The sequence below is a fragment of the Aplysia californica genome, unplaced genomic scaffold (assembly GCF_000002075.1).
Source record: "Aplysia californica isolate F4 #8 unplaced genomic scaffold, AplCal3.0 scaffold00557, whole genome shotgun sequence".
Lineage (NCBI taxonomy): Eukaryota > Metazoa > Mollusca > Gastropoda > Aplysiida > Aplysiidae > Aplysia > Aplysia californica.
In genome coordinates, this window is record NW_004797827.1 from 329746 (window position 1) to 342397 (window position 12652).

Consider the following 12652-nt stretch of genomic DNA (forward strand, 5'->3'; position numbering starts at 1 on the left):
ATAACTGTGCCTGATCTACAACAGGGAACTGCTGCTTTTTCTTTCCTGATCCTTACTACCGTCATTTTCCTCTACTTCTTTTGTACGTTTGTCACTCTCTTGTGACCTGCTATTTCCGGGGTGCCTTGATAGTCGAAGCAGACCTTGTGCTGTTGAAGCTAGAGAGGTGAGCAGAGTAAGTCTTATTCCCTGTAAAGACTTCTCTGTTGACACCCACACCTTGGCGCTCATATGACCTTATGCAGTTGCGATCGCCGTAAAACCCTCTACTAAAAACTACTATTTAAAAAAGTACATGTAGATAGATGTTTTAGAATAAGAATTGTGTGGCCTCAGGTAGAGATATATTCTAGATTATCATGGAGTTTTTCTGTTGTTAATTCCTTTATTTTTACCACCACCACCCCCTCCCTCTCCCCTCCCTCTCCCTTCCACTCGTGTCAATGGCATGGTTGTAAACTGTTCTGTATTTGTGTGATATTGTGTATTTATGTATGTATTTATACATGTATTTATGTATTTACTTTATAATAATTATGTATGTATGTATGTACATGTGTATGTTTGCCATTGTAAACAAAAGTGCCCTTCTGGGACAAATAAAAATGCAATTTATTTTTTCCCCGTTCTTATCGACGCTATCGTCACATTCCTGATGAATGTGGGTGTTGGCGGGTGCTCTAGTGTGGTTTGCTCCCTCTTTCCTTTCAAACATAATTTGTCGACTGTATCACTCCTTTATCCTTTCTTTGTATGTTACACTCTAGTAACACCTCTTATCTCTAATCTTCGGCACTACATGTAATATCATTTCTAATTCTATTAAAAGTACCGTAAAACTCTTACTAAGACTAAACTTAAACTAAACTAAAACTAATTATTGTTAGAGGTATTATGCTTGTTTTGGGGACACCTGAATAGACATAAGGGTCTTGAACTTCTAGCTCTCACTGGCAAAATTGAAGGCTAACGAGGCAGGGGTAGACCCAGAACAACATACTTAGGGAACCTAAACAAATGGGTAACAGGGAAAGATCAGGGAAACGTAGTTTTTTTTTAGAGCATCCGAGCAAAGGAATGAATGGAAAACCATGATCGCCGATGTCTGTCGCAGATCTGGCACTGGATCATGATGATTATGCTTGATTCCATACTCTTGTTGTCTAGTGTCTTACTTTATTTGCGCGTCGTTTCTTTGTTATGTTTATCGTCATTCTGAGACTTTTCACTTCACATGCCGTCATCTTGTCTAATTCTGCTAAACTGAGGATCATCTTGCGCTGGGGAAGGAGCCGGCTCGTGGGGAGATGGATTTTTTGTTTTTTAAGTAAGAGTTTTACGACACTTTCAACACAATTAGGTCATAATAAAAGTGCCGAAGATTTGAGAGTAACAAACACAAAAGAGAAGGGAGGGAGATCAGGACGATAGATGTTTGATAGGAACGAAGGAGCAAACCATCCACACCAGAACACACGCCACCAACTCACCTATCACCTACAAAAGATGGATGGAGAGGGGTCAAGGAACACTAGTCAGGACAATACATGATGTAGAACCATGCAACAGACGATACAACAATGGGCAGAAAGATTGGGGGCTCTCGTGGTCCCTGATTCGAAAAATGACAGCAACGGAAAATTTTCGTCTCTAAAATTGTCTCCTTTCACATCCTTTCCCGCTCTCTAACCATGTTCAGCTGTCTGCTTTCGTCTCCAAATTTTGCCCCCACCCCTCCCCTATTTGCCCCCTCCTCTGGGCTCCTCACTCTTTCCGCAGCCCCTCAACTGCTACTCCTTGACTCCATCTTACTGCTGTCTTTCAGTCACTTCCCTGATCTTAGGGTAGGTAAGATCTAACACCTAGCCTTCTCGGAAAAGAGGGGGAAATCTCGAAAGTCCCGTGTGCACGTTACGCACGTTAAAGATCCCTTCATGTTCCATAATCGATAAAGGTAGGCTTCGGCCGCCTCTCGGGGGAAAATTCAAAATCAATTCCTTCCGACCTGAATACGTTTTAAACGTCCCGAGCGCTCATATGACCTTATGCAGCTGCGAGCGCCGTAAAACACTTACCTAAAAAATTAAAAGAGACAAAAAATGGTTTGCTTCTCCCCTTCAATATCGTGAGGTAAAAGAGTGGGTGGGGGATTAAAAGCTAAGTTATGTCCCTCTGAAAGCGTATTATAATGTCGGTCCCCAGAGGTCAACAAGTTCTGACCTACGACTGTCGGGGAGCGGTTCGGATGTTCGCCTTTGCACGCAAACGAAATTTTATGTTTTAGTAAGAGTTTAGGGGGAACTTGAATCACAGGTCGTTAGTACCGAAGATATTATAGGTTTTACAAGTGAGGTCAAACTCAAATAGGACGATAGACGTAAATGATGGGGAGGGGGTCGATTTTCTCCTGAGGAAGTCTACATTATTGAGCATCCCTGTCTTTCTGTTGTGAAGACTGTTCTACTGTGTGGTTCAGAGACATGGATGCTCACAGCACCAGCAGCAAGGAAACTGCAGAGCTTCATAAATGGATGTGTAAGAAGGATAGTGGGGATCAAGAGGTACGATAGAGTCACGAATGCTCAACTGTGGGAAAGAAAACAAGCCAAAGGCCAGTAAAGGAAGACATACAGGTGAAGAAATGGAAATGGATTGGGCACACCCTGAGGAGATCCCCGACAAGCATCATCAGACAGGCTTTGACGTGGAATCCACAAGGAAAACGTAAGAAAGGAAGACCAAAGATGACATGGGGCCGAGCGGTACAAGCGGAAGTGAAAAAGGCCGGAACATCATGGAAACAGCTGGAGAAGTGTGCACAGGACAGGCTTCGCTGGAGAAATGTTGTGATAGCCTATGCTCCTGTGGGAGTTTAAAAGGGCAAGAGAGAAGAGAGAATCTTTCTGTTGGGATACTGTATCCCATTCAGCTCGCGCTCAGTCCATCAGCAAAGAAGATCCCAGTCCTTGATCTAATGCCAGAAAAAAAAATAATAGCTCTAATAGGTCGTCCTTCAATGTCTGACAACGACCAATACATCCACAGCTGAGAATAATATAGTATGTATTTCTTCAGCGAAATAGAAGAGTTAAAAGCATTAAGGTTAAGATGACTTGTGGCTTCTGCTGTGGCCGATGAGACCAATTCTGGCAGAGAAAAGTTTTGCCACTTTTTGAACGCGTAAAAGCTCCACTTCCACCTATGGGTGTGTGCAACTTGCGGGCTTCTCTCTTGGTTTTAGCATTTCTTATTCGTGAAGCCTCATATGACTTTTGCCAAATGTGACTGCTGCTCTCCAGCTGGGTCTTCCAGGAGCTAGGCTCTCCCATGTCGAAGTATTAATATAATATTTATGTTGGTCCTTCAGAGACATTTTCATGGTGTATTTGTAGCGCCTTTTTTTCTTTTCTTTTTTTTTTTGAGGGGGGAGCACCAACCGTACGCTTCCCTGGGGACAGATCAGAACAGAATACTGCCTTTGGGATTCTGCAATCAAGCATTCTTACACAACATAGTCAGCGCAGCGAAGTTTGGTATTTTTAAGAAAATTAAAGAGACCGAAAAAAATGATTCAGTTCCTATTCGGGTCTCCTGCGTGCGACAGCGAGGCACATAGCTGCTACATCTTCACTGATGTCGGCCCAACTCTACGTTCAAAGGACACTCGTGATATTGATATAATGAAATATTATAGTTCAATTTAAAAAGAAGAAAAAAATAATTTCACTCATGACAGGGTGATGAGCAAGTTCCCGCTCTTACCAAAGACCTTAGAACAAAGTATATATTATTAACCTCCTTGGTTCTTACGGTCCTTCCGCATGCATCATCATCATCATCATCATCATCATCCGGTGCCTTGCCGACTGGCATGGGTGATCCGATCATGGACCTCCACTTCACTCTGTCTTGCGTTGCTGCAATGGTGTCTGTCGTTTTTGCTGTTCCCAGCCATGTTGTCAACCGGTCCAGTATTTTTCCCTCTGTCTGCCTCTGCCTCTCTTTCATCAAACTTGCCTGTTATTACACTATCACTATTCTCCAATGCTTCTTTCCGCATTGTGTGTCCAATGGACTTGGCCTGTCGCTTTCGTGTTTTCGTCATAAGCCGTGGTCTGCAAATTGCTTCAACTAAGAATGAACAGCACGAGAAAGAAACTTCAGGATTGAAGAGAGGCTGGACCAAAGACCTTAGAACCAACTAATATAGCCTCCTTGCTTTTTACTGTCCTTCTGCATTACACGAAAAGTAACTTCAGGATTGAAGAACGGTTGTACGCGCCCTTTCCAATTCTATCCCAATAGTCCGTCCAAACTGGGAGATGAATGAGAGAATAAACTGAATCAACGCCGACCCATTTTTGGCATCAATTCGTTATCGTGACAATTTCTGGTCTCGAAAAAGCAAACAGTCACATTTGAGACTTTTGTTCAAATGGGAACAAGCCGTTTTCCAAACGTTATCAAGAATGTATGCAGTGCTGGTTTTCAAGGAAAGAAATGCGTTTTCAATAGACCGACGTTTAAAATACCCCAATCGGTCAATGGCCCTTTTGCTAAGCTAAAATCTAAACACTCTCTTTTTTCTCACAAGTCATCAATCAGTCATATCTTGTTGTTGCGGGTTTAAAAACGACCCGCGCTCGGGAGTGTGCGTCGGTGTGTGCCAAAACTGAAAATTTGGGTGATATGGGGGGGGGGGAGGGGAGGGGGAGAGGGTGATATGGGGAGAGGGTGATATGGGGAGAGGGTGGGGAGTGTGGGGAGACGGTGGGGAAGGGTTAAGGGAGAAAACGCTCCCCCCCCCCCCCCCATGGGATGTGGGGGGGGGGAGGTGAGATAATAAATCGGGGGACTAGAAAACTGAATTTCTTAACCCGATTGTGGGTCTGTGTTGTGTTTTGTGTCAGCTGTCAAGTTATTGTCCTTTCATTGTCTTCCCTCCGCTCGTCTCCCTCCCCTATGGCTCTCGTACCCAGATTTTTTTTAGTAGGATTCTCTTTGTCTCTTCTTATGTGACTGATTGAGCACAATTTTAAAACCCAGTTCAAACAATTTCAGAGACAGCACCTTAGTTTTTAAAAAGTACTAGAAACAATCGTTTTGATATTTCTTAGACAAGTCAATGTGATTCGCTCCTCGGGTATGAGAAATAATATTCTACTCTTCTCTTTTCTGGATCTTTCGTGTAGGGAAAAGAGTTCATCTTTTTGTCTTTCCCTGTGAAAGTTCCCTGTGTGACAGGTGTGTGTGTGTGCATGTGTTTCTGCGTGTGTATGTGTACGTGTGTGCATGTGTGTGGGTGGATGTGTGTGTGTGTGTGTGTGTGTGTGTGTGTGTGTGTGTGTGTGTGTGTGTGTGGGTGGGTGTTTGTGTGGGTGTGTGTGTGTGGGTGGGTGTGTGGGTGTGTGGGTGTACGTGTGTGCGTGTGTGTGGGTGTGTGGGTGTGTGTGTGTGTGTGTGCATGTGTTTCTGCGTGTGTATGTGTGCGTGTGTGTGAGTGTGTGTGTGTGTGTGTGTGTGATGTGTTTATGTGTGTGTGCGCATACGTGTGTGTGTTTTGAAACAGAGAATAGGAGAAAAAAGGGGGGGTGGGGGCATTTTCCAGAATGTCACGCACCAAGGAATGGATGGGAACCTCGGTCCATGGCTATAAGGTTAACGACGTAAATATTTAAAGTGTAAAAGAGATTCTCGAAAGAGCGTGGCCAATGTTAATCAGAAGCTAAAAAGAGTCGGTTACCAACCTAAATTAGATGGCAAGACATTTTCTGAGAGAGTCTTTCAATACCTGAATCAAAATTCTCTGTGTAATAATAATTATCTTCAAGCGCTAATGAGAACGAGTAGATCTATTCACTAATATCTTTTTTCGGAAAAGTGGACGTAGGCTTATCTATGAGGAAAATGTTTGGCCTTTTTTCTATAGGAAAGTATATAAGTATTTAGTATGTACTTATAATAATAATAATAATAATTTGTATACCGCCTAACCGCTATAGAAGGCTCTAAGCGCTGTATGTACTGGGTGGATACCAATGGTTTTCGAGTTCGAGGCGTTAATTGGTCGCTTTTAAGCACAAGGGGGCTATCCCGAAAAATGCTGTTTTGAGAAAATTGAAGGTAAAAGTTTTTGCACCATGTTCAGTTTCTTTAAAGGTCAAGGGAAGTTTTCTCTATAACCAAACAAATATACACACCAATGAAACCAAACTTCTCCTATAGATGGGCCAATGCCCACTTTTGATGTAGGTCAAGATTTCTGGAAACTCCCGAAATCTGGGTTAGCCCGCTTGTCCTCAAAAGCGACCAATTTAGGTCCAAAATTTTGATGGGCGTGTCTCGTAAACTAAACTCAACGTATGAGCCAAATGCTATCCTTTTTCAACTGTGTATAAAACATTGTCTTAGTTAGTTAGTTAGTTAGTTAGTTAGTTAGTTAGTTAGTTAGTTAGTTAGTTAGTTAGTTAGTTAGTTAGTTAGCTAGCTAGTTGGTTAGTTAGTTAGTTAGTTAGTTAGTTAGTTAGTTAGTTAGTTAGTTAGTTAGTTAGTTAGTTAGTTAGTTAGTTAGTTAGTTAGTTAGTTGTTCGTTAGTTCGTTGTTCGTTAGTTCGTTAGTTCGTTGTTCGTTAGTTCGTTAGTTAGATGGATAAAAAATTAGTTAGCTAAAACTTGATTAGTGAGTGAGTGAGTGGGTGATTTAGTGAGAGAGTGAGTGAGTGAGTGAGTGAGTGAGTGAGTGAGTGAGTGAGTGAGTGAGTGAGTGTGTGAGTGAGTGAGTGAGTGACCTAGTAAGTTAGTTAGCTGGCGAGTCAAGTAGTAATTGCTGTATCTTTCCTTCGGTAATTTCTGATTATATTTTGTTCTCTAATTTTTTCACTATTGTTTCACATATTTATTTGACCATAATTATTGTTTAGAAAGTCAATTATGTGTTTGTTTTTATTGTTGGGTTGTTTTTTTTATCTTCTTAAATTTCTTGTTAGGCATCTGTAGTTCGCAAGTTAATTTTTCAGTTTTTAATAGCACCTTTTGTTGTGTTTAGTTTTTTGGAAGGATATATCAACGTCTCACAACTCGTTTGTAGGAATGGATAAGCTTGGTGTCAGAAAAGTAATTCTAACATAGACATAATATGATTTTCATAAAACCTATTTTCTTATAGGGATATTCTTTTCAGTTTTATACCTGTTGACGCCGCATTTCGTCAATGAAATCAACAAAAAATGTTTTGCCTCAATTTTGAACCGTTTCTAAATTATTATTAATTTACTTGATAGTTCTCCTTTTCTTTTTTTCTTTTCTTTTCTTTTTGTTTTGTTTTGTTTTTTTGTTCGTTTGTTGTTATTTTAAATGATATTTTATACAGTTGTACGGAGTGTTGCATCTGTTTGTTTTGTCTGTTTGTTTGTTTGTTTTGTCTGTTTTTGTGTTTTTTGGGTTCGCCTTTTTTCGTTGTTTGTTTGTTTGTTTGCTTGTTTGTATTTATGTTGGTGTGTTTGTTTGACTGATTGTTTATTTAAAGTACACAGCGCTAGTACTGCTTCACCAGTGAGTAGAAAAGTGTCCAGAATTTATTAACGAAGGCTATTCATAGAAATCTTGTTAATATTTCGCGTCAAAAAAAAAGGAAGAAATATCTTAGATATATTATTGTGGTCAGGAAGATTGCCTGGGAGCCTAGGCCTATTTTCCCCTGTATCACAACTGATCAGAAACTGGACAAGTACACCGAGCTTGTATTTCAATTCCAGTACATGAATCTCGATATCCGCTTCAGGTCTAGAGCTTTCTTGCCTTACCTCAATAGATCTAACAATAATATTTTTATCCACAACCCTCACTTTCTTTCATTCTCTGAATTGCTGCCCTCTTTTATCCATTTTTCATTCTTTTCTTTTTTTCTCTCTCTTTTAAAAATTTTTTTTTTTTCTTTCTGAAAATTGTGTTGTGGTTGTTCACTTTGTTCACTTTGTTCACTTTGTTGACCTCTCAGGGATTTCTAGATCTACTTCAACTGGTCCAATTTTCTCTTATTTGCTTGTTCAACATTTACTTAAAACCACATCTGACTGTGTTTGTGTGTGTTTTTGTGTTATTTTCCTTTCCTTTGAACTTAGTCCTGTATACCTATTTCATTCATTCATTCATTCATTCATTCATTCATTCATTCATTCATTCATTCATTCATTTTTTCAATCATTCATTCCTCTAGTTCGTTTTTTTTTTCATTCATGTAATATATATAATAATATATTTTATTATATTTTTATTACATTCGCGTGATTATTTATTTTTTCCAGTCATTCACGTATTTAGGTTCATTATATCTATTTTCTATCTCTGTGATTTCAGTTTCAGTCCACCCTTTCTCTTTTGTATTTCTTACTGTTTCACATTTGTTTTCTTTCGTGTTAGTTTTAATTATTTTTTTCCTCTCCCAAATTTACTAGAGTCCTTATAACGCGCGCTCATATGACCTTATGCAGTTGCGAGCGCCGTAAAACCCTATACTACTACTACAGTCCTTATCTAGTATCATAGAAGGTGACCAGGTTTATTTTTTTTATAAAACTAAAAATTCTAAGAATTTGTTTCCAGTCTGAAATTAAGAGATTAATATTTATAAGTTTAAGTTTTAAATGACAGCTACAAACATAAGTACACTAAATAATAAGTTAAAATGACGTTTTACGATAATGCAATTAGCCACATCAAAGTCCCACAAAATGAAGACAAAATTAACGAAGGACACAATTTTTTAAAAATTACATACTCTCTAATTGGCGGTCAAAACTTTTTTGAACTTAGATCTAATTATAATTATTCGTCTATCATCTCAAACAAACGTTTGTTGAAGCTATCTGAATAATAATAATAACAACAACAATAACAATAATAATAATAATAATAATAATAATAATAATAATAATAATAATAATAATAATAATAATAATAATAATAATAATAATAATAATAATAACAATAACAATAATAATTTGTACAGCGCCTAACCGCTATAGAAGGCTCTAAGCGGTGTACAATATTATAGACTTAGGCTATCACTCAACTTAACTGACAAAAAATCAAAAGTATTAAATTAATTTGACGCTTGTCAGTCTCTTTGACTACAGTTTTCCCACCTACCGTTTAAAACCGTTGAAAACAGTAAACAAAGTTAATAGGTCTTCTGAAATCGTGTTGCTCTCTTACATTCAGGTTCTAGACAGACTTCACACTACAAAGTAAATTAATTATGTAGTAACTTTCGGGCGTAATAAATCTGCAAGGGAAGAAGCCTAGACTAGAATTACTTGTGTTCATCAGTTTATTGAAATCACTTCGGGGGATCTCGGGGTTTTAGTACGTATAAATTCTATAAGAAATGAATTTTTGTAGGCTCTTTGCTCTGTTCACTTGCTGTGTTATGTATTGCAGGTATCATGTTTCATTCTCGAAAAAATTTTATTTGTCTTTTTCCTATTCCTACGAGATTGATAAGATGTAGAATAACAAAATAAATTAAATAGATAAATACTAAATTAAAAAACTGACCCCCCCCCCCCCCCCCCCGCCGAAAAAAACAACAAAAGAACAGGCAGACACAGACATACACACACACTTGCAAACAAACAAAGAAACAAACAAACATAAGCCCAACTTAGAACTTTTAGGAAGCAGGGTTCTTCGACTTTGCCGATCCAGGGACAACCCGGGCTGGGTGGAATGTGGTATCACGTAGTACGTAGATGTCAGACGGAGATACTCTGTACCTGTACTTAACTATGTACTTCCTCACTAGTGAATCAAAGTCATTTGCACGCAGTGGTGAAGATCTTGACTATGACGCTGACTACTGACGCCAATGCCTGTCCCCGTGGTTTTATGCACACAAAAATTCTGAAATTATGCAAACTGAGCCCAAAAATGTGAAATTATGTGATTCTGTTAATTTTAACAAAGAATGATAACGTAAAATAATCAGAAATTATGCTCACAAAAAAATGATCAAATTTTGCTCAATTATGTGGGGTGCATAAAACCCCGGGGACAGTATGACAATGACTACGGACGCCAATACAGACAATACTATGCGGCAGGGGAAGCGGAATAGCCAGGAAGTTCTGACTTAGCTCCAGAAGATGTTGCGAAACCTGACAGTGTCGCTAGATCTATGCCTGTAAGTTGACTGAAGTCAAGGATCGTCTCAAAAGTAGACAATGTACACTGTGCGTAGAGTAATATATCTAGTTCTTTTTCAGTGCTAGTCAACCTGTGCGATATTTCCCACGTGTGGGCGCTTTTTGGTGCTGTTGGTGGGAGGTGGGGAACACCTGGGTAGGTATATTATGTATTATTTAAGACTCCGATCGGAAATTCCTTTATGTAAATTGGCAGTACACAAATTTGAACATCATAATAAAGATGGCAAAAGTGGGACCTGGTTATAGAACTACATAAAGAAATGTTCTAATGGATTTATGTACACAGTTTCTTACCTCAAAAGTTGTGTCTCCCTTGATATCCTTTCCTTCGTTTGAAAAAGTGATGAATTCTTTAGGTCAGACGTATAGTCCATACACCTGTTATATCACACGAACACCGCAATAACTGGTAATCAAAACAACAGCGCGTCGCGTCACTCCTCGCACACACAGATAATATGCTATATCTATGCACACACACATACACACCAGTATTATACTACGTCTGTGTAGTAGCCTGTACCACCCACGGCCGACACAGAGGGAGAGGGACGGGAAGGAAGTCGCGCATAAACCATGCCAGGACGCACGCCGAGTGATTGGCAATCAGCTGTGATCGACTGTTGACGATTTTATTATCAGTTCCTTTCTGTTGGAGTGTTAACTCTTTACTGACGTCGTGGAGACTTTTATCGTTTGATCAGTAGCAGCCACAGATCGAAGGTAACGTTGGGGACACTTTTAACAACACCATCATACAGAAATCACAAACACGAATTTACGTAGTTCACATTACGCACGTTGTTGTTGTGTGCCTTTTTAAAGATTAAGTTCAAGAAATCAGAAGTGAAAGATCTTTGTGAATAACGAAGTTACGCTTCTGTTGTTGAAATGCCGTCCCAAAACATTACGTCATATATAAGGCCAGAGTCGGCGACTTGATGACCAGAACCGCGCGGCTTTCAAGGAGTTAACAACTTGGCCGGCGTGAGGCGAGTAGTGGTGGGCAAAATCCGGTTAACCTATCCGAATAACCGGATAATTCTCAATGAAACATTATCCGAATTCAGACTCTTAAACTCTCTTTCTGGACCTTTTTGCCGAAGTGAGTGCACCCATTTGTTGACGTGGTTCTAACCCGTTTCTCGAAGTGGTTCTAACCCATTTTCCGAGGCCGTTCACAACACATTGAACTGCAAAAGAGGTGCACTAACATTTTATCTGGATTTTGTTTGAGCGACTCATTGCCCAGCCCAAGAGGCGAGAGAAACGGGGGCCATGGAGCGGGGTGTTGCTTGACGCTTGAGAGCCAGGGGCTTATCAGACGATTCATACAGCACCCCCTCAGGCCCCCCTGGACCGCCACTGCCAGCCGACTCTCTCTTTCCTCCCACACTTGGGGACGTCAGGAGGCGGGGCCAGAGAGCGTTGACAGACAGGCGTACGGGGGGCGGACTAACAAAATGATTTATTGTACTTGTTGTCACCCTCTAATCTGCGCTTCAAGCACAGGAAGAATTAGCCACGAAAGAAGCTGCATGAAGACAACCTTGAGACCTTCTTAACAAACGGACCGTCTGCATAGATGAAAAGAGCCATACAATGTCACCCTTTTCCGAGTCGTGAGCGCTGCTGGTGTTGGTGAGATTGTCGTGTGTGTTGGTTTCGTCGACTTTGTCCTCATCCTTCGTGTTTTCATTCTGATGATGATAATAGACGACAACAATTGTGCTTTATAGGATTGATAAATTGGCACCTGACCCTAAGGTTCAAGTTTGGAGAACATCCAGCGCGAGAAAGGGAGTGCTCTTGGACACCTGGTTATCCACTTGCCCAAATATAAACGGATTAAAATTTGAGACAGGTCCGAATTTTTGTCGTCTTTTTGTTTTTAAAAAGGTAAACTGGGTAATCTTCTCTGAGCAAGGTTTCATATTGAAGACAGAAATAACACCTCACCCTTGAAAATGGGCGAGATGGCGAAAGTCGTATCAGGAATGGCTTAAACTCTGAAACATTTATTCCATCCATGTCCTGAAAATGAACAGAGGTACGTCTTCTTGTTCTTCTTCTTCTTGTTCTTGTTCTTGTTCTTGTTCTTCTTCTTCTTCTTCTTCTTTTTCTTCTTCTTCTTCTTCTTCTTCTTCTTCTTCTTCTTCTTCTTCTTCTTCTTCTCTTTTCCAGAAGTTGGACGTAGCTTGCCGGACCTTTCTGTATTATAAATAAAACATTCTCGGCAGACCTTTTGCCTACCTGAGTTGCGTTCGTTCCAGAAAAAAGGTACGTAGGATCGAGAGCACAAATGTAAAAATACACACGACAGAACCACTTGTGTCTTGTGTGTGTGTGTGTGTGTATGTGTGTGTGTGTGTGTGTGTGTGTGTGTGTGTGTGTTCGTGTGTGTGTGTGATGTACCGTCTGCGCCTACAAGGACAAGGCCTCTTATCG

General features: G+C 40.1%; 1 long non-coding RNA gene across 1 annotated transcript in view; it reads right to left on the reverse strand.

The window, feature by feature from the left end:
* The window catches only part of LOC101852568, a 24755-nt gene extending 12476 nt beyond the window's left edge, over nt 1-12279 (reverse strand). The window contains exon 1 of the long non-coding RNA XR_220884.1: nt 10499-12279. This is a non-coding gene — a long non-coding RNA (uncharacterized LOC101852568). The remainder of the gene's footprint in view (nt 1-10498) is intronic.
* Nucleotides 12280-12652: the final 373 nt, after the last annotated feature.